Consider the following 25,714-nt stretch of genomic DNA (forward strand, 5'->3'; position numbering starts at 1 on the left):
AATTGGCTTCCCTCACCACCCCTAGGCTTCTATAGATGCGGACACTGCAATATCTGTGATTATGTACAGGACAAAACTAAACAGTTCATGCACAACACGGATGTTACATATACTATCAAACAGTTCATGAACTGTAACACTAAATACATTGTATATTGTATCATCTGCACATGCAAGAAGATATACGTTGGGAGCACCATCAGACCCTTTAAGGAAAGATTACAGGAGCACATTAGGGCAATCAGAAACAACAACACTGACTACCCCCTTGCAGCTCATTTCAACAAGAAACATCCATTACAAGAGAGGCTAAATGTGCAGACTTTTGGAATCGCCACCCTGGGCGGCTGCCCTAGGGGTGGTAATAAAACCCTTCAACTAAGGCAATTAGAGAGTAGGTGGATTATAAGATTGCGAGCAGTGGAGATGGGTTTAAACTCGGACAAAGACTTACATGTCTTTCTCTAGCACTTCCGGCATCTCCAAATCTGCCCTCACTATTTGCATCACCTTTCCATGTACAGTATTTATGATATTCTGAAATATATGTTAGATGCAAAGACATCGGATTATCTCCTTTATCCCCTTTGATTTCAGGATGCAGTGTACATATGTGTTTTTGTCGATTTTCATATTGTTCATTGATCTCTGATGTTTTGCAAATATTTTCTCTCCATGTATTATCCGTGCATGTACAGGAATGTTGTTTTGTTTCTCTTTATTTTTCTTCACTATTCTATATCACTGGTCAATTACATTATTTTCTAGCGTCTGTCAATTTCTGCATCATTCTTTCATGCATAGCACCTATGAAAATTTGAATAAGACTTGTTACATGCAACAATATGAGATTACCCCTTCCGTCCTCTCGATTTTATAATTTAGCATGCAATGCTATTTCTTGGCCATTTTCATATTTTTACTATTATATTTTTTCAACAAATTTCAGATCCTATACGACATTATACTTCAGAAATAACTCTCCATATTCTTCTTTTTTCCTTTTCTTTTCCACTATTTAGTGGGTGTCTCACATATATTTCTCTTTTCCTCTGTTTTATCTCCTTCTTTGACATTTCAATGTGGCGCCCGTTTTCCATCCCTACTTGGCTACAGCTCTAGCTTTACAGTCCCTTTTCCATTTCCACTCCCTATTGGGCTTCAAATAGAGGGAGTCCGCCACCGGCGCGCGATTACTATTTGCAGCGCCGTCCATACCACGCCGAAAGAAACGCTTGGAGACATCTGAGGTATGGACACTTATTAATTGATAGTGCAGTGCGCTAGTCCAGGTCTTGTATGGGGTTTATGTGGATATTTTACATCACTGGCGATGGCCTTAAGCATTCACTTTCATTAACAATATAGCCCGGAAACTCCATGGGAGTTTCACGGATGCTATACATCGCCTGCTATTTGTTTTAAACATTACATATAATCTACGATACATTAGGTTTTACGCAAACGCCACTCTCTATTTATATATATTCTTACTTCGGCGATCTATACATTCACCATATGGGTTATGATCACCATGTCATTTTTCTTGCAATAACACATTCTAAATAACGACACTCTTACTAGTCCATGCTAATTTTGAATAACCATTATAATAGGGTCAATATATATTTCATGGACCGCCCTTACCAGGTTTCTTTGCCCTCTTTCTCACTATACAGGCTTTCCATGGTCCTCTAGCCTCTTCTTACTCGACCTCCTTCTCAAAACATAAGACATCAATTTGTCTCTGGTACTTTGGAATATTGAGCTATTTATCTGCATCATAGGTATGTTTTTTCGATTATCGGATCAGTTAATCCACCTTTTGTTCATTTTTCTGCACATAATACTAATGTTTCCAATGATACATGTCTTCCCTTTCGTGGTTCAACATCCAGGACACACTTTTATCTCAACACATGGTTTTCCCTATACTTTATGGCATCACTAGAATACTGTAGGTGTGTGTGTTGTCTTTGTTTCCCTTTTAACTTTACTTGACTGTACTCTTCAAAAACAATAATTCTCATTCCCTAGCTCTGGTTTTTTTCCCTTTGCACTCTATTTGTGATACACCTACTTCAGATCACATTTCTTTTTCTGACACTCTTTTGGTGACTTACATCCTAAATGAATATGGAGAGCAATAACGACATCTCTCTATTCGGGCCATGTTTTTTGGCTAACAATCGGGCTTCCCTACTTTTAATTTAATTCAAATAATTGCTTTCCTCATTGGTCACAAACACTTCCTTTCTCATTTAAATTGTTTTCCAGTAGTTGATACTCTATTTCCTTGTGTATATCCACAGCCTTGATAAAGTCTACCCAGACGAAACACGTGTCGGCTGTTGTCTATTTGGGCTGATGTTCATTTGAAAAGGATTTCTGTTGTCATCTCTTGACTCTGGCTCCAAGATGTTACCTTGGGCCACAGATTATTGTTTCATCTAAAGACATCACGAGGAATAAACTGGAACATTATAACCGCTTGGGATATGCCGTGGTTTTTCTTCTTTGGATTCTAGAGGTACCCAGATTTTGTGGGTTCCCCTGAAGGAGGCCAAGAAATTGGCCAAAATACAGGGAAAATTTAGTTTTTTTCAAACAAATTGGAAAAAGTGGCTGCAGAAGAAGGCTTGTGGTTTTTCCCCTGAAAATGGCATCAACAAAGGGTTTGCGGTGCTAAACTCAGCAGCTTCCCAGCTTTCAGGAACAGGCAGACTTTAATCAGAAAACCCAATTTTTCAACACAATTTTGGCATTTTACTGGGACATACCCCATTTTTGCAATTTTTTGTGCTTTCAGCCTCCTTCCAGTCAGTGACAGAAATGGGCATGAAACCAATGCTGGATCCCAGAAACCTAAACATTTCTGAAAAGTAGACAAACTTCTGAATTCAGCAAGGGGTCATTTGTGTATATCCTACAAGGGTTTCCTACAGAAAATAACAACTGAAAAAGAAAAATATTGAAATTGAGGTGAAAAAAACATAAATTTTTCTCTACGTTTTACTCTGTAACTTTTCCCTGCAATGTCAGATTATCGAAAGCAATATACCGTTACGTCTGCTGGACTCCTCTGGTTGCGGGGATATATAGGGCTTGTAGGTTCATCAAGAACCCGAGGAACCCAGAGCCAATAAATGAGCTGCACCCTGCAGTGCGTTTTCATTCTATACCGGGTATACAGCAATTCATTTGCTGAAATATAAAGAGTAAAATATTGCTATCAAGAAAACCTTTGTATTTCCAAAAAGGGCACAAGATAAGGTGTTGAGGAGCAGTGGTTATTTGCACATCTCTGAATTCCGGGGTGACCATACTAGCATGTGAATTACAAATTGAATCTCAAATTGATGTCTTTTTTACACACTCTCCTATATTTGGAAGGAAAAAATGTAGAGAAAGACAAGGGGCAATAACACTTGTTTTGCTAATCTATGTTCCCCCAAGTCTCCCGATAAAAATGATACCTCACTTGTGTGGGTAGGCCTAGCGCCAGCAACAGGAAACACCCCAAAGCGCAACGTGGACACATCCAAATTTTTGGAAGAAAACAGAGGTGTTTTTTGCGAAGTGCCTACCTGTAGATTTTGGCCTCTAGCTCAGCCGGCACCTAGGGAAACCTACCAAACCTGTGCATTTCTGAAAACTAGAGACCTAGGGGAATCCAGGGAGGGGTGACTTGCGGGGCTCAGACCAGGTTCTGTTACCCAGAATCCTTTGCAAACCTCAAAATTTGCCTAAAAAAACACATGTTCCTCACATTTCTGAGGCAGAAAGTTCTGGAATGTGAGAGGAGCCACAAATTTCCTTCCACCCAGCATTCCCCCAAGTCTCCCGATAAAAATGACACCTCACTTGTGTGGGTAGGCCTAGCGCCCGCGACAGGAAACGCCCCAAAGCGCAACGTGGACACATCAAAATTTTTGGAAGAAAACAGAGGTGTTTTTTGCGAAGTGCCTACCTGTAGATTTTGGCCTCTAGCTCAGCCGGCACCTAGGGAAACCTACCAAACCTGTGCATTTCTGAAAACTAGAGACCTAGGGGAATCCAAGGAGGGGTGACTTGCGGGGCTCGGACCAGGTTCTGTTACCCAGAATTCTTTGCAAACCTCAAAATTTGGCTAAAAAAACACATGTTCCTCACATTTCTGTGGCAGAAAGTTCGGGAATCTGAGAGGAGCCACAAATTTCCTTCCACCCAGCGTTCCCTCAAGTCTCCCGATAAAAATGATACTTCACTTGTGTGGGTAGGCCTAGAGCCCGCGACAGGAAACGCCCCAAAGCGCAACGTGGACACATCCAAATTTTTGAAAGAAAACAGTGCCTACCTGTGGATTTTGGCCTGTAGCTCAGCCGGCACCTAGGGAAACCTACCAACCCTGTGCATTTTTGAAAACTAGAGACCTAGGGGAATCGAAGATGGGGTGACTTGTGGGGCTCGGACCAGGTTCTGTTACCCAGAATCCTTTGCAAACCTCAAAATTTGGCTAAAAAAACACATGTTCCTCACATTTCAGTGGCAGAAAGTTCTGGAATCTGAGAGGAGCCACAAATTTCCTTCCACCCAGCGTTCCCCTAAGTCTCTCGATAAAAATGGTACCTCACTTCTGTGGGTAGGCCTAGCACCCACGAAAGGAAATGGCCAAAAACACAACGTGGACAGAACATATTTTTTCACAGAAAACAGAGGTGTTTTTTTGCAAAGTGCCTACCTGTGGAGTTTGGCCTCTAGCTCAGCCGGCCCCGGGAGGGGGGGGGGGCAGAAATGCCCTAAAATAAATTTGACTAGTGGTTTCTGCCCCCTTGGGAGCAAATTGACCTAAAATCGGCCAATCTGCCCCCAAGAGGGGCAGAAATGACCTAAATACAATTTGCCCCCCCAGGGGAGCGACCCTTGCCTGATGGGTCGCTCCCCATCTAAAAAAAACCAAACAAAAAAAAAAAAAAAACAACAAAAAAATTTGCCCTGGCGCCTAGAGGTTTCTGCCCCCAGGGGGGGCAGAAATGGCCTAAAATAAATTGCCCTCCCCCCCAGGGAGCGACCCTTGCCTAAGGGGTCGCTCCCTTTGCGTGAAATTCACGCAAAGAAAAAACTCCCTGGTGTCTAGTGGTTTCTACCCCCCTTGGGGGCAGATTGGCCTCATCAAAATAGGCCAATCTGCCCCCAAGGGGGGCCGAAATGGCCAAAATATAATTTTCCCCCAAGGGGAGCGACCCTTGCCTAGGGGGTCGCTCCCCACCAAAAAAAAAAAAAAGAAAAAAAAAAAAATGGTCCCTGGTGCTTAGAGGTTTCTGCCCCCCCTGGGGGCAGATCGGCCCAATAATAGGCCGATCTGCCTCCAGGGGGGGCAGAAAAGGCCTTCCCGAAAATATGCCCCCCCTGGGAGCGACCCTTGCCCAAGGGGTCGCTCCCTTTTGTCAATAATAGTAAAAAAAAAAAAAAAAATCCCTGGTGTCTAGTGGGGTTTCAAAAGCGGGATTGCAAGGAATCCGGCTTTTGAAACCCTCGGAGAGACTTCAAAGGGAAGGAAATACTTTTCCTTCCCTTTGAAGCCCCTCCGGGCCTCCCCAGTGATTGAAAGAGAAATGCTTTTGCATTTCTCTTACAATCGCGCTGGAAACAGAGCTTCCAGCGCGACGAGGGAGGCCCCTGTGACAAATCAGCGCGCGCTCGCGCGCTGATGTCACAGGGGGGGTGGGGGGCGTCGGGATTGGAAGGGGAAGGTGGGAGGGAGGTGCACGGGGGCGCGCTAGCGCGCCCCCAAGTTCCCCTGTGCCATGGACGAGATGATCTCGTCCAAGGCACAGGGGAACTGTAGCCTTGGACGAGATCATCTCGTCCAAGGCACAGAACAGGTTAAGCTGCTGTAGTGTAGGAGATGCACTAAACCTTTACCTGAATTAGCACTTACTAATTAGCCAGCCGAAAATATTCCAGATGGGTAGACATTTTGCACAAAACCGAAGGTCTTCTTAGATAAATAGGCATGTCAGGATTCACTAAGACACAATTCTCTTTTCACAGAAACTAAAACTCAACTGGAAGCACTCACAGATATAAACAAAGCACGTCCTCAAGTTGAAGCTCTACTTTTGAAAAGTTCTAATCATCCAAATTTCTTGCGCATGGTCAAGGCAAAGCAAGTGCTTTTTCTCTGCATTTTCACCTTGAAAAGTTAGCTGTAAACTTTAATGCAGTTCTTTGCATCCTTCCTTTTTTTGAGCACAATATCTCATGTAGTGACTGGCCGTGCATGATGTGGGGTTGGGTGGTTATAGGGTGTTGGCCGCCAGACCTGGCTGCAGGCCAGCCCTGCAGCCAACATCCGGCGTGGGGTCGGGTGGTTAGAGGGGGTTGGCTGCAGGCCCTGCACCCAACCTCCGTTGAGCACGGGCGAAGGCTGGGCATGGCAGTGGTTAGATTAACGTATAGTAATTCAAATTACTTTATGTTATTAAAAACATAGAAATTCACTGAAAAATCCAAAGGTTACCTGGACATTATAGTTAGGAAATAGATTTCAAAAGCCATAATATTCACTTACAAAATTTAAGGGACATTGTAGTTAGGCTCACATTGTAAGCATACAAAACATTTGAAATTCATTCATTTCACATAACAAAAACTCGTGCCCTAAGGTGACTATAACTCGCTCCCCCACCATGCAGAGTTTTCTCCTCAATAGTTTTACTGCAAATATTACGTTCACGTTATCAATGATGTTATCAAAGATGTCATGAGTGTTGCAATTTGTGGAGTAATTGGGAGGGCATGAGTTATAGTTACCTTAGGTCATGAGTTATAGTTACTTGAAATAACTCTAACTGTAACTGCTGAATTCCTATGGTTTTGTACATTTAAAATGTTAATCAAACTAGAACACCCCTGTATATATATGAAAAGCAGAAGAGAAAACTCTGGATAGTTCCCATGTTTAAGTGGAAAGCAGCTCCAGTAAGGAGCATACTTCAGCACCGGTGAGACTCTAGATTTGCTCACCTCAAATGTTTGTTTTTCTAGGCAAGGTTTTAAGCATAGGATTAGCACAGTGCTATCCAGACCGAGCTAGACAGGGACAAAGGGCCTGATTATGAGTTTGGCGGTTGGACAAGCCGACCTCCAAACTTGCAGGGAGGAGACCACCGTCAACCTCACCCCCAGTCATATCACAACGTCCCCGGTGGTCAGCCCGGTGGGAACAGTGCTATGGTGCTTAAGGGAGCCAAGTCCAATGGCGTAGCATAACAGTACCCTCAAAATTTGCACTGTCTGCAAAGCAGACAGTCCGCATTCCGAGGGTGCTGTTCAGCGTGGCCCCGGCACTGCCCATGACATGGTCGTGGGCAGTGCAGGGGGCCCCGTGTAGCCCCCAGGACTTCATTTTTGCCAGCCTTTTCATGGCAGATAAACTGACATGAACATACTGACGGAAAGGGGACTTGTAATCAGTTCAGAGGTGCTGAACTCAGCACCGCTGTGGCAGACCATGAGTCTGACCACCATCAGCCCGCATGCCAGTCCGCCCGCAAGGGTTTACTTTCATTTTAGCCCCATGGAGGTGGTGGTCACTGGTGCTTCCGAAAGCCTCAGGAGGGGGGTCCATGTGGCCCCCTCCTTTGTTTATATTATCCGCAGGGAGGTGGTGGCCCCCGGGGCCCAGAGGGATCCACGCGGCCCCCCACAATTCTTTTTTTAATTTAGCCCCAGGGAGGTGGGGGTTCCCAGGGTTCTTTAGAAGTATAGAAGGGTGGCCCCATGCAGTGCCCTACTTATCCTTTTTTATAGTGTGCATGCCCCTGGCCCACCTGGGGTCTGAATAAAGAACAAGCGCAGGAGACCACGCTTGTTTTTTAAAAAAAAGTCTGCAGATCCATGGACCCTCAGCGGATTTTGGCATATATTTTAAAAGTTTTTTTGCCCTGGCGGGGCCCATGGGCCCTCACCACCAATCCAAGGGGGTTATGGTAATCCTACTGTGCCCTCTTTTCTTTTTTAACATTTTCTTTTGGGACTCGGCTGAAGCAGAGTTCCAAAATGGCTGCCAACACTGCCTGGTTGAAGTGGGAGTGCGGCATATTTGTTGCAGCTACATTTTGAAGGGAATGGTCAGTCCTGACGATCGCACCAACCAATTCAAGCGCGCAGCCCACTGACCGTTTTGGAGATATATATATATATTTATATATATATATATATATATATATATATATATATATTTGTTTTTGAGCGAAATGTCCTTTGCCTCAATCCTACACTTGGATGTAAAAGCCACCAAAAATGTACTTTGGATGAAAGGACTTAAAGTGGCATCTCCTCAAGTGAATTAAAGGAATAGTCGGCGGTTCTCTTGTGGCCATATGGACGCCCAAAGAAAGCGAGTTGGGGGCCGCCATTTGGCATAATTTTTCAAATACTTCAAAAAAGCCTGAACACTATGGTATCAATCCGAGAAGCATTTCTACAGGAAGACTGAAATGCATGGGTGTTTAACCTTTCCACCCACAGAGATACAGGTGATATTACCATCAAAAATTAAATCTTATGATGGGAATAAGCCGACTTTATGCATTCACATTTAAATTGTAATACAAGGACAGTTTCTCCATCTCGCTAAATGTGCTACTTCTAGCCTTCCTGGTGAAAATGTCCTTGACGCTGTGATTATAATTATCTTCGGTCTCAAATGCTAAAAAACATAAAAGAGCCCTGGTTGCCACGTTTTTATTCTTTTCTTGTTAATCCTGTCAAACCACTGTTTCTTCTTCTGATGGCTGTTCTGGAAAAACCGTAGCCATTAATCTTGATAACGACGAAAAGGCATACCATACCAGATATATATACACTTTTTGATGGTGACAATAACAGATTGTGCCCTTGGTGTTTTAGAGGCGCCGCAATATGCAGTGGCAACAGAAATAGGTGAATTTGGGGTTGTTTTACTCTTGTGTGCTGGTGGACCTTGAGGTCCTTCGATTGTTAGACTGCTTTCTCCCTTATTCTGTGGTCGGAGTTGTAGTTGTATATACATTATAAGCTGCTTCCATTTTTCCATCTTTCTTTAAACAAAAATGGGCATTGGTTTTGGTTAGATGCTGTTTCCATTAAAGTGTCCTCTTCTTAATCAGCCACCGATTTGTGTTATTGAAGCTTTTCTGCTACCCTAGATTAAGTTTTCATTTATTTGGATTTTTTTTAAAAAGTGCATCAGACCCCAAATTGCTGCCCCAGCGCACTAGCAGGAAGGTACATGAACATGAATAGAGACAAAAATACTGTAACATCAGTGGCCATTCGAGAAAGGTAGTAGCAAACGTTGATAAGGTTCTGAGGAGTTAGTATCAATGTTGCCTAAATGGTCGAAACTATTTAAAGTTAGTGGTCTGAAATATGCGCGCCCGTCTTGGGCATGAAGATGTGTAAAATTCCCATGTATGAGTATATACGAGAGGTCAGTACTTAAATCTAACCTACATCTGTTGAAGCCAGACCATCCCATCTTCAGAACTTTAAGAATAACTTTCCCAACCTTGCTTTGGACCACAAATGAGCCATGCAGCATATTTTAGGGTCCCCTACAGATTGCTCAGAGACTTTTAAGCAAGACCTGGGAGGATGCTGCTGAATGTGAGGGAATGGGAGGAAGAGTATGCAGATGACTAAACTTGAATTTGTTGCTTGTGTTCACGGAGAATGTGAACTTTAGATTGTTGGTAAAGATAACACCCAGATTGTAGAGCTTTTAAATTGGCACTGGAGGCAGACCTATGGAGTTTGGCCAGGAAATAGGAAAAAAGTGAGGGGGGTAAAACAACTGCAACTTGAGAGAACTAGAAATATCAAGGTGCACACTTGCCCTTTGTCTCGTGCAGTAGGTAGAAATTGACTGATGTTCATAGTGGAGTAAGTGAGCAATTTATTGTGTTTTAAGTGAGTGGATAATTGTAACACAGCTATAGATTTCCGACCTATAGCAGGCCAGAGAGGAGTCTATAATTAGACATGTCCGAAAGTTCTCCCTTTAACTAAGTGAGGAAAGCAGTTATGAAAACATATTTGAGTTTTTGAGGGGTTGGGGCTGTTAAAAAAGAGGTGTTAGTGTTGGAGGAGCCAGAGCAAGACGTGGGTAAATGACTTTCATGTTCAAATTACTGTATGAGACAAGGGGTTTTTGGAGGAATGAAGGATCTAAGATCTCATAATGTGGTGGTGAAAATGTGGGTATAGGAGGTAGAAACAGGTGTGGATTTGACTTCTTTTACTGCTCTATCATGTGACTCACAATAAGATATAGCATCTCCACAATATCACTGTCGGAAAGCATTTTCAATTGGGAATATTGTACTTGTAAACCTCTAGTACTTGTAGCTGATGTATGAAGTACAACGTACCCTATTTGCCTGAAGGATTTATAGGGGTCAATCCTAACCTATACAACACAAATCAAGGTCTGACTGATAGATGATCCCTTTTTGAAAGCTTCTGCATCCGTTCAAGCACTGTCAACCCATTCAGTAAGCAGTAAATAAGTACATCCATGAATTGCATAACGTAATATGTTCCCATCGGAGAATAGTCCAAAAAGTATTTTACAAGAGAGCAATCTAGTCATAATCATTGTTCTTCCTACTTCTTGGCATATAATTTATTTCTAATTCTTCCCTAAATGTGAGTATTCAAACATAAATACGCCATGTAATACAAGCACATCTATGTAGAAATATTTATTTTGTCATTGGAGACTACATAGTTCATAGCGCATAGTAAAAACGATGCACATTTTCATGTCTGAATTCTAAATATTTGATCATGCTGAAAAGCAAATAATTATGTCCATAAGATCTTTCAAAAGAACACCATACTTCAGAACCAGTACTGTGCATTGGTCTTTGAGGCATGTCATCAAACGTTGACAATCAACTACCATTGTTATTCTAAATCTAATCCTTGAATTTGATTATTTATGTTTCTTTCAAAAAGAAGCCTCTTAAGTATATCTGTCAATGTGTTTTGGCCCTTAAGCAGCAATTTATGTACCTCCTCAGCACAAAGAATCCGAGGACCGTCAGTTAATTTGACCTATCCTGTAAGTGAACTTTGAATTGAGTTGTAGTCTTAGTGGAGGCATGGGTGTCATACAAAAGGAACACGCAGAATCTAGTGTATGTGGCCGCCCCTGTCAGCGTAATCAATGGGTTCTGTGGTGTTCATGTTAAAACTATACAAGGTCAGAGAGGCAAAGAGACTGGTAGTGCATCCATAAGCCTCTTTTTATAGAATATACCCTCTTGCTGCTGTAGTGGTCTGGCTCTGTGAGGAAATTTGCCTACTGCACATGCGTAGTGATCAGGAGGGCACACTCATCTGTTGCCTCCGATCCTCATTGAAGGCCTAGATGATCCAGATCTGAAATATATAGACCCACGGCAGGGGAATAGCTGTACAGCCCTTTCTACGCTGGAGTTGTGTAGTGAATGATCTGCTTCCACCCCATCTTTTCACAACTTATCAAAAGCTAATTAGGACTAGCAAAGTTTTCTGACGTCAAACATCCTTTCATATGATACAAGATTAGGAGCTCCGGAATAATAGTATGGAGCCCCACCCTTGCCATGCTATTGTAGGCTGGGGTGGACTTACTGACGCCACACGGCCTATGATTAGCTGAGAAATATGGATTCAAAGTCAGTTCCATTGTTTTCAGTTTATATCTTCCGAGGTTTAGTACTGGAGGCATTATTCACCTCCCGCCAACTTTTACTAAAGTTTTTTTCCTGGAATTTTACTGTTGTCTGAGGTTCAAAATCTTATCCCATAGCATCAATGTGCTGAGGTCCAAATGAGAACCAATGGCACCCCAAATGAATGAGTTATAATGGTCCCAAACACTAAAAAGTATTTCAGGACCCAGGCACAAATGTGGATAAATGGCTACTTAATTTTAATGGGCCCATTCAGTGAGGAATCAGAATGGAATCTGTGATTATTATAGAACTTTATTGGCCCAATGTGTTAATGGCTATGAATTGCACCAGATGGCGATGATCATTAATCAGCCTCAAGTACCTAATCCAGTAATGAGTACTAGTGTGCCCAGCCAATAAATATTACTAATATTGTCTACAGAAAATAATGCATATAATTTTCCCCAGGCACTAATAAGTATTAAATGACTCCACTATTAATAAGCATCACTGGCCCAATTCATGAATGAGTGTTAGTGAACCCACTGATTAAGATACTGTACAAACTTTGGAGGTGTGGTTTGTTGAAGGAGGCAGTTAGGGCGAGATGGATGAAGCAGAAGAAAGTACAATCTTTGTTGTTACCGCTCAGTTTTACTTGTGAAGTGGTTAGGGCTGGTAGGACATTTTATATTTTTGAATGTTTTCTTCAGTAGCAGGGTGCAGCTCCCACATCATAAAGTGAGGTTTTCTGTGGTTTGAGGTCGGATTTAAAAGTCTCCTCCTATTTCTTTATACATTTCAATGGTGTAACCATGTGGTTCCTGGAAGACGAGATATTGTGGCAAGTTGATATTGTGGAATGCAATAGTGACAGTCTGATATGGACTCTTCTCTGAGCGGTGGCCTGGATTTAGTTGAAAAAACTGTGTAACATTGCATTTTTTGAGTTTTTCCAATTTGCTGTTGGCAAACCTTAGTTGGGTGATCTTCAATGCAGACAATGAGACAAAAAATCTGAGGTATTAAGACTATTGAGGTTGTTGCGCTGTTTTATGATGGGTTGCCTCCATTATAACATTATGTTTAGTGCCAGCCACATGCTAGGTGTAGACAATAACATTGCTGATGATTTGTCTAATTCACAATGGCAGAGATTTCATGGTATGGTGCTGGAGCAGATATAGAGAAGACCAGGCTTCATCAGGAAGTGTGGTCAAAGGTCGATGTTAGGTTGTGTGCTGTAATTAGTGAAGAAAGTGTGGTGTTAACAAAGATAGCAATTGCCCAAGCCTAGTGAAAGTTCTTGTCTAGTGTGGTAAAGGATCTGGAGGATAAATGAGAAGATGTAGTTCAATTTATTATGCTTATGATTGAGAAGAACATGCCAATAGTTACCATAGGTTGTAAACTGGCTGTTGTAGCTTTTTATGGGACGTATTTGTGGGGTTACGGACTATTGGCAGGTGAATTGGGTAGGAGAATTGTGGGTGGTTGGGTCGGAGAAATTGAGTCTTTGAGATTTCTGAGGCAGCTGGTTACTGCAGATATGTTAGCAGGGGTCCTGGGACAATTGAGGTCCATTTGTATATCGGTTTTTGAGGTTACATTGTTCAGAGTATGCATGATATGGAGTTTTTGGGGGGAGCTCACAGTGTGTCAGAGTTACTCGACTCTAAGGGTATTTTTTGCAAAACGTTTTTGGAGGAGTGATGTGTTAAGTGTCAGATCAACTGGTGAAACAAAGGTGAGTAACTCTCAGAAAAGCAGAAGTCTGTATATCAGGTGATGGCATGGGTATAGTTCAAGGAAATGTGAGGTTTATTTTTAAGTAGATGTTTTCTACCACCAGAATAGAAGTCGATTGTCAGTCGTTCAGTGTTGGAGTGTTATGAGGATGGCTCTGGGATCGATGGGTTTAATGGCTGAAATGTTTGGCATTCATTTTTTCCAGATAGAAGGACCCATAAAGCTGACAGGCTGGGTTTATCTAGAGCAGGGATTATGAAGTTGGGTCATTGGGGGTTCAGATTGTCGTGAAAGATTAATTATACCGGAGACACCAGTATTTGGTAGCACCTTTTAAATGCCCACCTTGCAGTTGTTTTGTATGCAGATTGCACACATGCATACATGCACTCAGACACACATCCCCCCACACATACACTCACGCACACCCCCATGCACTCACACACTCACACAGACCCCCCCCTACCCCTTCCCTCTCGGACAGCACTTACCTTTTCTGTTGTGCTGCTCCGGGAGGGAACGGGGTCCCTGGATGCTGCTCCGCCGCCATCACCCCGTCTCCATACACCGCCACGCCTATAACTGCTTCATTATAGGCGTGGCGGTGTATGGACTGACGTGGAGGTGAGCGTGGAGCAGCATCCACCCCCGCCACCGACTGCCAGCATGACGGCCCTCACCGCCATCAATGGCAGTGAGACTCCATGCGTCATTATGTGGCGGGATGCCGGCCTTTTTTGACCGCCGGCACAGTTGGCGGCGGGGCATCCCGCCATTTCCATAATGACCACCTATGTTTTTTCAGTACTTTGGAGAGGCAAAAGTTGTATGTGGTTCAGACAGCCTATGCTGTGGTTGGTTGGGTATCCATTGGTTTGGGCTTGCCCTTGATTTATTACTGGTAATTTGGACAAAAACGGCCTTCTTCATTTATCAGGCTTGGTTGAGACATTTTTGTTGTGGACTTTGTGCAGAAACTGTGTCATTGTGCATTGAAGCATAATCCAAATCATAAAGTGCAAAGAAGTGAATTCTGAAAGTTGTTTATCCTGCAAGTTACAGGGCATAGGGAATATACCACAATTAATAATTTTACAAAATTATTTCAATTTGTTCAGTGCAGATGGGGTTCAACTATTACTATTATGAATACTACTTATTGGACATTAGAACGTTTTTAGAGAAGACTTTTGTGGTGAGCTTGTGGTGCTAGTGGTGTGCTGTTCAGCGAGTAGGCTGTAACAGCGGCTGCCTATTGCAGCACAGGTTATCGATGCAATTTGGGTGGTGGAGAGGAAAACACCAAAGGGCCTCATTTACATAGTTTTGGCACAGGGCAGTGTCACAAGCCTTTTTGCTGTGCTGCCGTGCCTCAACACAAAAGGGCAGGAATGCACTGTATCTACAAGATATGGCATGTTCATCTCCTTGTCCCTGGTGCACAAATTGCTGCTATGCACCAACGCAGGCACCCTTGCACCAAGTTGCAAGGATGCCTGCATTGAGGTGATTGTTTTTGTGCATGAAGGGACACCTTCCTGCACAAAAACAATAACAAGAGTCCTTTAGCTCCTTCTATGTGTGCTGCAGGATGCAGCACACATATAAAGAGGACAAAATTGTGAGAAATAATGTTACTTCTCCCTGTTGCACAACTCTTATGCCACCACTGGGGTGGCAAAGGAAACTGGCGCATTCCCAGGTTTACAAAAGCTTGTAAATCTGGGAATGCATCAGGGTCCTTGAGTGTTGCATGGGAACACTCACAGAAACACCCATGGAATGCCCCTTTCACCCAGGGTAATGCGTGAAAGGGGGCCATATCTACAAGGCCATATAAAGCCATGCAAAGTGGCTTTGCGTGGACTTGTATATATGGCCCTGCAGCATGCGCCGCCGGTGCATCAAAAAAGTGATGCACCGGTGGCGCAGGACGCAGGTAAAGGCCCCTAGTCCCTCATCATGAGTGGACAGATAAATTCTGATATTTGTGGTAACTCCTATTACTACACATTTCTGAGTTAGGGTTTTTGTAATAAATATTGGCAGAGCAAATCTGCCAATACTTACTGTGAGAGATGTGTCCAGATGTGAGCCCCTTGCTTTCTGTGCCATAGGACCCAAGCTATACCTCACTGATGAAGCCTAATAAGGTCAAAACTGGTCTGGGACAGCCTTTCCTGAACATTTGGGATGATTTTTTCAATGAGGAGCAGGGTCATTACTGAGTTATCTAAGGTGGGCAAGATGGGTTGGAAAGCTACTCAGAGTGATTGCCAGTGATCAGATTACTTGCAAGCATTCCAACCATCTTCTTTTGTGTAGCTGTTGACACACTTCCATCAGCTAATCGTTTTAACCGCCAATGCAGTTTTTCTTCAGCCCCTTGGGATATTGAGTCTCTTACGGCTCCCAAAAGATCTTTGAAATTCCTGGAAAAATGATGCATTGACTATCCTCCTGCTTCTAAGTCTGAACATCGACTTGATATAAAGGACTATAAAAAAGAAATCAAGTTTGTCCGTACCTTTTATTATGCTTCACTCCACTCCACCAATACATCTTTTAGAGAAATCTTTAAGATCTACAAAGGGTTGACCATCCTCACAGAGGCACCCCACAAATTTTGACTCCACTACATCTTTGGGCATCTCTTTCTTCCTGTTTTGTGTAGGAAATTCATATTATTTCATGATTATAATACAGTTGCCCCCATACCTGATGCCTTAGTTCAGACGACAAGAATGAGTGTACCACCATCTATGAGTTCTCTACCCTTAGGGCTAGCCAGATCTATGCAGCCATTTTAGGTACTAAACTGGGGTCCCCAATTGAGCCATGCCCCTCACAAAGCTTTCACTTGAGGTCTGAAGCTTTTTCTCTAGTCTTTTCTGCCCTTGTTATTATTTAATTTAACATGACCACCACCAACCTCAGTATTTGAAAGCAGTCTATGGTCTCTGAAAACAGCCACACCTGACCTTGAACTACCCAATCATTTCTGTCCCAGTAATTTCAAGTTGTGGAATGAGAAGTAACCAGGCAATTGTCTACATCTATTAGTAACAATTCCTTCCGTGATCAGACTCAGGCTGGATATGTAACCTACCACAGCACAGAGGCTGGCATGACCGCTGTCATGAATCACCTTCGGATGATTCTCGATGTCAGTGGCCATGCATCCCTTGTTTTACTGGATCTCTCAGCTGACATTGATATTGTGCCTCATTCACTTCTTGGATCCAGACTCCATGAGACAGCTATCAGAAGTAAAGCCTTTGGTTGACTTTGTTCTTTCTGCAGGATCGTGCCCAGCTAATGCCTATTATCCCATTTCAATGATCTTTTAAGGCTCTTACTTTTGGTGTTCCTCTGGAGTCTTTCTTTCACCCCTCACTTTGTATCATCAATGTTGCACCTCTGGCCAAGCCTTTTAGATTGTTTAAAGTGTAATTTATGGCCTATGTTGACGACACCCAAATTATTTTGAGGTTAAAGGAGCATGTCTTAACGGCACAATACACCTTTTGTGCCTATTGCCACCTGGAACAATACTGATTAATTAATATTAATTCTGCAAAAACAAGGTTCTAGTGGTAGACAGCTCTTAATCTAGCTGGTCTAATAACTGACACCCACCTTCCCTGGCTTGTAGAATAGAATATGGATGCAGAAATGTATTGCTCTATACACAAAGCCAGCTCTTTTATGCATTTTGTAATGTGGCGCGGATGGTCTCCTGTAACAAGTAAAATAGAGAAACATATAGTAGCTCTATACATACCTGTACAGCAATGAACTGGAGCTTGCTCGATAGATAATGCAGTTCCTGAGAATTTTCCTAACTCTCTAAAAAAAAACTCCCACATTCCCAGACTACATTCTGTAAGGTACGCTGGATAATGACACACATTTGAGTGCTTACTAACTGTGCTCTGTATGTACTCAAAGTCTGTAACAGAAGTGATATCGATAATGCGATTGGTTTCGCTTTAAAGTAAAACTACGACCATACAAAACCGATTGATGAGGTCAAGAGGGATGCAAGAGAGGAGAGGCTGCATCACAGATTGGTATGGTAAGCACCATACTAGTAGCAAAACAGGCCCGAAATATATTCCCAAACACTGGTTGATTAGGGAGCTCTGAACCATTCCAGAAAAATGAGAACATTCTGCTGTTCTGGGATCCACAGACCAGCTAGCCGGCTTGCAGACATATTAGGTTTGCTGGCTATAATTCTCTGACTTTAGAGGTGGCTGGCACGGCAATACTACAACCACACTTCCTAACGAATACTCTGGGGTGATTAAAAGGTAATTAGTGGTCCAAATATAAACGTATCTGGTTTTCCTTAGGATGACTATTTTCAGTCAGACAAAAGAGCGTATCTGTAACCTGTGCCTAGCTCAAGTTAGCCTTGATATAATACCTAACTTAGTGAGGCAGCCTACCGTAATAAGACAGGCTGCTAGGTTCCGACGCTTCCAGCAGAAAAAGCGTATAACTAACCCTCTCCAGAATGTCCTCTGCTTGAAAGGCACCTGTAAATAAGTCACCTATCCAGACACTCTGCCCCCTCTAGGAACATGTGGGACAACCACTGGACTCTCCGATTTCACTTGGAGGCCAGGAGTCAAATAATCTCTTCCAAACAGATTCTCACATCTCTACATTCTCAGATAGTGAATGTTGATAGGAATAATTTGCCTTCGGAAATTCTCTGCATGGCCTGGATGAGTTTTGTGTTGATGAGGCCCCAGCCTGCCCAGGTTACCAGGGCCCTAAGCAATGCTTCCTGTTGGCCACTCCTCTGGGTATCACAGCATGACCTGGGGCAGGTGGTGAATTTGCTGCACTTCAGTTTTGGAGGTCGGAGGAATAGCTGGGCCCCGGTGAGCCAAGGTCAAGGGACCTTGGACCTGCAAGGAATCCAAGGCTCCAGAGCCACCCAGCATGATGTGGGACGGATGGTTAAATCACAACCATGATGGGTGGTGCTGCATAGACCCAACATACACTGGAGCCGAGGCCAAGCAAGAGGGAGGCAGGAGTAGGTCTTAGTAGCTGCTGCCTGCTAAATCACTTCTTACTTCAGCATGAGGGCTGGGCCACTAGACACAGCAGGCTTTACACACTTCCCATGCTGTGAACACATGTGATGGCCTTCTCCCCCAGAGTGGTTATGAAATGTGTGTAGGGCCAGTCATCATACTGAAGTTACGTCCTGGTTTGTACTGAAAAGGCGCGGGCTGGGTGCCAACATGGGGCTGCTCTTGGCACTCTGCTTACAAGTCCCTAGCAGGGCCAGTCCTCGGATGTTTGGGGCCACAGACAGAAAGGATATGCTGAGGCCCCCCTTATTTGAATAGAATGTGACATTTCTGAAAATGTCCTCATAGGAAAGTCCATCAATTGACTATTGTTGACCAACTTTGCAAGAAGCAACTTTCTTGGTGTGGATATCAGTAAAACAAAAACATAAATATTAGCAGTAATAAAATAAGTACATATATTTAATTTCAGTTAACTGGAAATGTATATTAGTCACACTGGATGTAAAGGTTTGACCTAGGTCTCTCCAAAATATATAAGTTCAATCAAATGTTAATTTGTTTCCAGATTAGTGCATTAGATATGTATCTGTGTATGCTGTATTTATATGGCTCAAAACAAGCCTGTCGTAGCCAAAACAGCTCAGGTCAGCTCAGAAACCAAAGACCAGCCTGCTCTTGAGTTTAGAGATTAAGGAGGTCATTCCGACTCCCGCCGGCGGCGGTAACCGCACGCCTGGCGGGAGCCGCCGAATGACCGCACCGCGGTCAAATGACCGCGGCGGTCATTCTGAGTTTCCCGGTGGGCTGGCGGGCGACCGCCAGAAGGCTGCCCGCCAGCCCAGCGGGAAACCCCCTTCCACGAGGATGCCGGCTCCGAATGGAGCCGGCGGAGTGGAAGGGGTGCGACGGGTGCAGTTGCACCCGTCGCGATTTTCAGTGTCTGCCACGCAGACACTGAAAATCTATGTGGGGCTCTCTTAGGGGGCCCCTGCAGTGCCCATGCCAATGGCATGGGCACTGCAGGGGCCCCCAGGGGCCCCACGACACCCGTTCCCGCCAGAAAACCGCCAGAACCAGGCTGGCGGGAAGGGGGTCGGAATCCCCATGGCGGCGCTGCTTGCAGCGCCGCCGTGGAGGATTCCCTGCGGCAGCGGGAAACCGGCGGGACACCGCCGGTTTCCCGTTTCTGACCGCGGCGGTACGAATGCCCATGGAAGCACTGCCAGCCTGTTGGCGGTGCTTCCGCGGTCGTTGGCCCTGGCGGTCCACGACCGCCAGGGTCAGAATGACCCCCTAAGTAATTTATTACGTGCACACAGCGACTAAACAGCCTGGGAGATCAAGCCTGAACAGTCTAAATAAGGAAGTAATACATGATATTTTATGCTATCAAACCACAAAGAGGTTTGTACATTTCATTGGTTCTTGACATTCATTTATGATAATTTCTTCAACATTCCTAAAGGTGTTACCGTTAATTCTTCTTACGCACCATATATGGTAAATAAATTAAAGCATAGACAAGGAAATTACAGAATATGTCCTACGTGTCTAATATTGCAAGAAACATTTTTCTTCAGAACTGGGAACAGCACATACGCAGGATGGTACATTTCTAAAGAAAGATTGCTTCAGCTAGCTTGCAATGATATTTCATGGTGGCTGTTCTAATAGCAAGCCTTGCAACATAAAGCGTTCAAAGCAACAATATTATATCTGTAACCATAGTTCATGTAGGTCGTTAGTTGTTCCACAGAAACAGGCCCAGTTGTCAATGGGTATCATAGAGCTCTACAGGCCCAGAATGGACCCTGGGAAAATGCAATTCCACATTCCGTCCTCTTATACTCAATGACAACTTAAACTTTGTGATGGAGGCCTGCCATTTCTGTGATGTCGCCACTCCTGGTGTTGCCTTCTCTTCCTAGTTGACAGTGATGTGCAGTAGCCTTGCTTCAGGCATTTTCTACTAGGATTGTCAAGAAAGAGGGACAAACTCTTATCTGCACACATAGAGTTATGAGTGCCACTATCCCTATCACCAGTACTTCTGTCAGCCATGATCCCCAACCACGGAACCAGGCCCCAAGTACCCCCAGTATTCCTCCTACCTCTGTTGAAACTGACACTTCCTTTGCCCCCTTTTCTACCTTCCTTATGTTTCCTATTGCCCCTCATATATTACCATTGTTGTCCGGAATATATACGCAGCACTCTTGATGGATCACCTGACAGACACCACCATCTTTTACTAGACTGATGTCTAACGCCATTCTGTTTTGAATCACAACAGCTCCTAGATCCGTAAGTTCCTCAGTAATATTCCCCAGGGTTGTTGCTTTGGAGCTCGCAATGTTTCCACTAACCCCACCAACCTATGTATCTGATATTTGGAATGCACAACCCCTATTGGTGGTATCAGTATTCCTAATGTAGCTATAGCCTTATCTATCCAAAGGGGGTCCTCCTTCTGCATATCCTCCGGGGGGCCTTATCCATTATTTGGGACAACCTTGTCATATGTGATATGCGTGGCAATACAAACGCTGGGTAGCAGCTGCCCCACCACCCTGCTGGCAGTTTATAGTATGTGGAATTTCCACACACACAAATATGCCCCGTGGCGCTGACAGGTTCACTGATAAGCCCTTGGGGCCGTCCCGTATTTTGTTTAAATTGGAATATTTGTAGCATTCGCTGATGCCCACATCTATGTGGATATTGTAATATATACCGGCATTCATACATGTTACTGATGTTGGAGAAAGCAGGTGTAAGTAGGTAAATGCTGGGCATAATTCACTATTCAACTTGTTTTTCATTATGGCACTGCCTGTGTGGTATCGAATGCACCATGGTGCCTTTTTCTTCTCATTTATTCTAAGAAATGGGGTGTCCACCTCTTCCAATGTCCCGTCTCCTACATTCCCCTTGAACCTTTCTTCGCTGAATGTGGCGAGGAGTTCAATCTCTCCCAATGGAGGGGCCAATTTCTCCCATACTGTTTCATTTCCATGTACGTGTATTTTACGGTCTCTCTTCCTTTCTCTATATGGTCTAAAATTCTCAAAAAACGTTTTACTTGTTGTGCCATCAAAGCCATTTTCCACTCCCTTTCGTACCCTGGTGCGGCTTTTTATTTTTCCCTTGAGTTTCTTTTTTAAAATATTGTTCACTATATGGCATGCAACATATTAGCTAAGCGGAATATGTGTCTTATTTGTAGTCCCCTGGACAGTAGTGGGCATGTGGGTCCATATGTAGCAATCTGAGACATTTGGAACTTCTTTATACAATCTAACCATTTGTACAAATGCGTTATCAGCATAAGTTTCCTCTTCCTCGCCCCACGATGTCTGTCCCCTGCTCCCCACCTCTTCCAGCAGGCCTGTGTCCTTGCCCTCTAAAGTATCCGCATGCCCTTGTTCACTTTTATTTATATATTTGTCCTCATCTAAATACGGTACATAAATTTCATTTGCATATACTATTATTATTGTCAATATTATTTCTGGAACTGGGGTACATATGGCAGTCAATACTGCAGGCCACTTCCTTTCTTCTTTCTTTCTTCCAGGCATTATCTTTCTTAACGATTAAACAGTATCACGGTCTGTAGCTATTCTCGGGTCATTATCTGGAGTCTCAAGTGCAATCCTTATGCTCCTGTCTTCTTTCCTCTTGTTCCCTCGATGGTACCTCATAGTGTGACATCAGAGGTTAACTAGCACTTGACGCCAACCAAGATACTTTGTAGATGTATGCTAACAGGACCCGCTTGCACCCTGTGACTTCTGAGGTGTGCAGCACGAGCAGTCCTATGAAGAGCCACCGCAGGACCCGCTTCCACCTACTTGCTCCTGTAGGAGGTGCTGTATGAGCAGTCCCATCAGTGTTGACTTGTCTGGCTGGTAGATCGAAGATTGTACCTCTGCGGTGGTGGAGGGCCTTTCATCAGCACCAAAGGTGGCTGTTGGAAGTCTGTTGGTGCCCCGGCCTTCTTGCTGTGTGAGCCGTGGATCCAGGATGTCAGCCCCTCACACTTGACCGTTGTAGCTGTTGTCAGTATGATTTGGTAGGGTTCCTTCCACCGCGGTTGTAGATAGTGGTGCCTGGTGTGGGCCTTGACCCACACCCAATCCCCAGGCTGCAGTCCGTGACCTGGTGGTGTTTCTTCTTCTGGCAAGGCCTGCAGAACCTGGCAGTGGAGATAACGTAATGTCTCTGTTATTTTTCTGCAGTAATATAACAATAGATCATCTGCCACTGCCAGTGGCATGACAGACATGTGGCCTGGTATGTGCATAGGGCATCTGAGTACCACCTCATAGGGGTTTAATTTTGTAACCCTGTTGGGGTGCTTCTCATAGCAAGCAACTGAAGCGCCAGTGCATCAATCGAGGATAGTTCAGTCACTGCACATATTTTCCTTATTTTGTTCTTTAGTACCCCATTTTCTCTCTCAACAGCTCCCGTTGCAGGTGGATGGCATGCACAGTGCAACTTCTGTGCTATTCCTAACCCTTTACAAAGGCCCTGAATCACATGTGAAATGATCCTGGTCCATTGTCAGAACTTAAAAGAGTCGGTACCCCAAAGCTCAGTATTAGCTCTTTTAGAAGGCATTTAGCAACTGTCTGTGCTTTGGAGCCTGGAGCAGTGGGTGTACCCTTGCCCGTGTTGTACTGTGCACAGATAGTGCACTTCTTACACAAATGTTCTGCACATTGCCGGAAATTGGTATTGAACCAATACTGGGAAAACAGACGGATCATCCCATCCCACCCCACACGTGAGGGGCCATGAAAAAGGTGAGTCACAGAGGGAAGTAACGTGGATGGCAAACATATCTTACTATTTGGGGCTACCCAAACTCCTTCTTTATTCTCTCTGCAGCCGCCCCTCCTCAATTCTTTTAATTCTTGCTCCCCAGCCTGCTGTTAAACACTTTTGGGATCAAAGTATTTACTTTCTTCCTTAGCCATTGGGCAGGCATGACCTGTACCATTTTATAGTCACACCCGCTTAGTGCTATCCTCCTTGCTTCCCTGTCAACGAGTGCATTTCCTATGGAAATGTAATCCCTAGTGGAGGTGTGAGCTGTACATTTTACAATTGCAATCCTTTTTGGCAAAAGTAGAGCTTGCAACAAATCAGCAATCAGTGATGCATGCTGTATGTGTTGGCCAGCCGAGGAATCCCCTCATTTCCTACAACTGGCCTGTCATGTCATGTGTGACCCCGAAATCATATTGGCTGTCTGTGTAAGTGTTTGCCGACCTTCCTTTTGCCAACTTTCAGACTCTTATAAGTGCTACTAATTCCGCTGCCTGAGCAATTTTTATTGTGGGTAGCCTACCTCCTTCCAATAATCTTTTGGCTGTCCCTACAGCATAAGCAGCCTGCAGCATCCCAGTGTGGTCCCTAATGCATGACCCATCGACAAAAAATGACCCTCTGCATCTGGGAATGGGGTGTCTCTGATGTCTGGTCTCACCTTTGTGTGCCTTTCGACCGCTATAATGCAGTCGTGGAAGGAGTTGTTTATGGAGGGGTCATCATGGTGATGCTCCATAGGCAGAAGGCAGGAGGGATTCAATGTGGTATACCTCTTAATCATTATGTGCGGTGCCAGTAATGTTAGTTCATATCGTGAAAGGCAAGCATTTTTTAGGTGTTGAGTCTGAGTGGTAGTTAATAATGTGTGAACTGCATGTGGAACATGCAACACGAGTGTGTGTGCCAGTACAATATTCTCTGATTGTTCTACTGCTAGGGCGGCTGCTGCTACCGCCCTCAGACATGGCGGAAGACCTGCCGCTAATGGGTCGAAGGTGGCTGAATAATAAGCCATTGGGAGGTAGAAGGTGCCGTGCTTTTGTGCCAATAGTTCCAAGGAGCAGCCTCCCTTGTCATGATAAAATAGGTGGAAATCTTTGGTGTAATCTGGGAGGCCAGGTACTGGTGCTGCGCACAGTTCCCTCTTCAACTTTTGGAAAGCCTCCTCACAATCCATGGGCCATGGTACCTTGTCCGGCACGTCCTTGTGTGTGAGGTTCTGGGGTGGGCATGCAATCAGTGAGAAATTTGGTATCCAATGTCTGCAGTAGCCTGCCACCCCAAGAAAGGCCCTCACTTCCCTCTGTGTTTGTGGCCTTGGGTATTGTGTTATATTCGCTATCCTGTCTGGGACCAATCGCCTTGATCCTTGGGACAGTTCATGTCCCAAGTATCGCACTTTCGATAGACAGAACTGTAATTTCTTGAGGGAAACCTTATGGCCCTTCCTTGCTAGGTGACATTATAGGGCCACTGTATCTTGAGCACGTTGTCCTTGACGGTGAGGCCAATAACAACTCATCAATATATTGTACCAATGTGGACCCTCCCGGTAGGCACAACGATGGCAAATCTGTTCGTAGCACATTGGAAAATATCGAGGGGCTGTCACAAAACCCCTGGGCTAACCTTTCCCGTGTTAGTCTTCTTGCTTTAAAAGTAAAAGCGAAAAGATACTGAGGCCCATATTTATACTTTTTTAGCGCCGCACTTGCGTCATTTTTTTATGCAAAAGCGGCGCAAACTTGCAAAACACAATTATATTTTGCATGTTTGCGCCGTTTTTGTATCAAAAAGTGTCGCAAATGTGGCGCTAAAAAAGTATAAATATGGGCCTGAGATTCCCTATGGAGAGGCACGAAAAGAAAGCATTGCTGAGGTCTAAGGAAGTGAAATGGGTGGCCGTACTTGGGATGTTGGATAGGATGGTGGCTGGATTTGGAACCACTAGGAATGATTGTATAACTCCCTTATTGAGTTCTCGCAGATCTTGAACAAAGAGAATTGGAGTATTGCATGGGCTGCTTCGTATCTCCTGCAATATCCCTTTCTCCAGAAGGTCCTCTATTACCGGTGCTATGCCCTCCTCCCCCTCTTTAGCTATTTTGTATTGAGGTACCAATGGCAGTGATGCTTTGGGGCACTGTGTCACCCTCACTGAGAGGTAGTCCAATATCTTCCCCACATCGTTCTGTCCCTGTCCCCAGACCTCGCTAGGGACCGAGTCTTGTAACTCTTGTGGGAGGCTCAGCACTTGCACTTTTTTCTTGGTAATCGCATCTCATAAATGCCTGTAACATTATCCCTTTCTCCTTACTTTCCAGAAATATCCCTTCAGGTGAGCAACTGATAGTACACTGTAACTTGCATAGGAGAACC

Source organism: Pleurodeles waltl, chromosome 10 (assembly GCF_031143425.1).
Source record: "Pleurodeles waltl isolate 20211129_DDA chromosome 10, aPleWal1.hap1.20221129, whole genome shotgun sequence".
NCBI lineage: Eukaryota > Metazoa > Chordata > Amphibia > Caudata > Salamandridae > Pleurodeles > Pleurodeles waltl.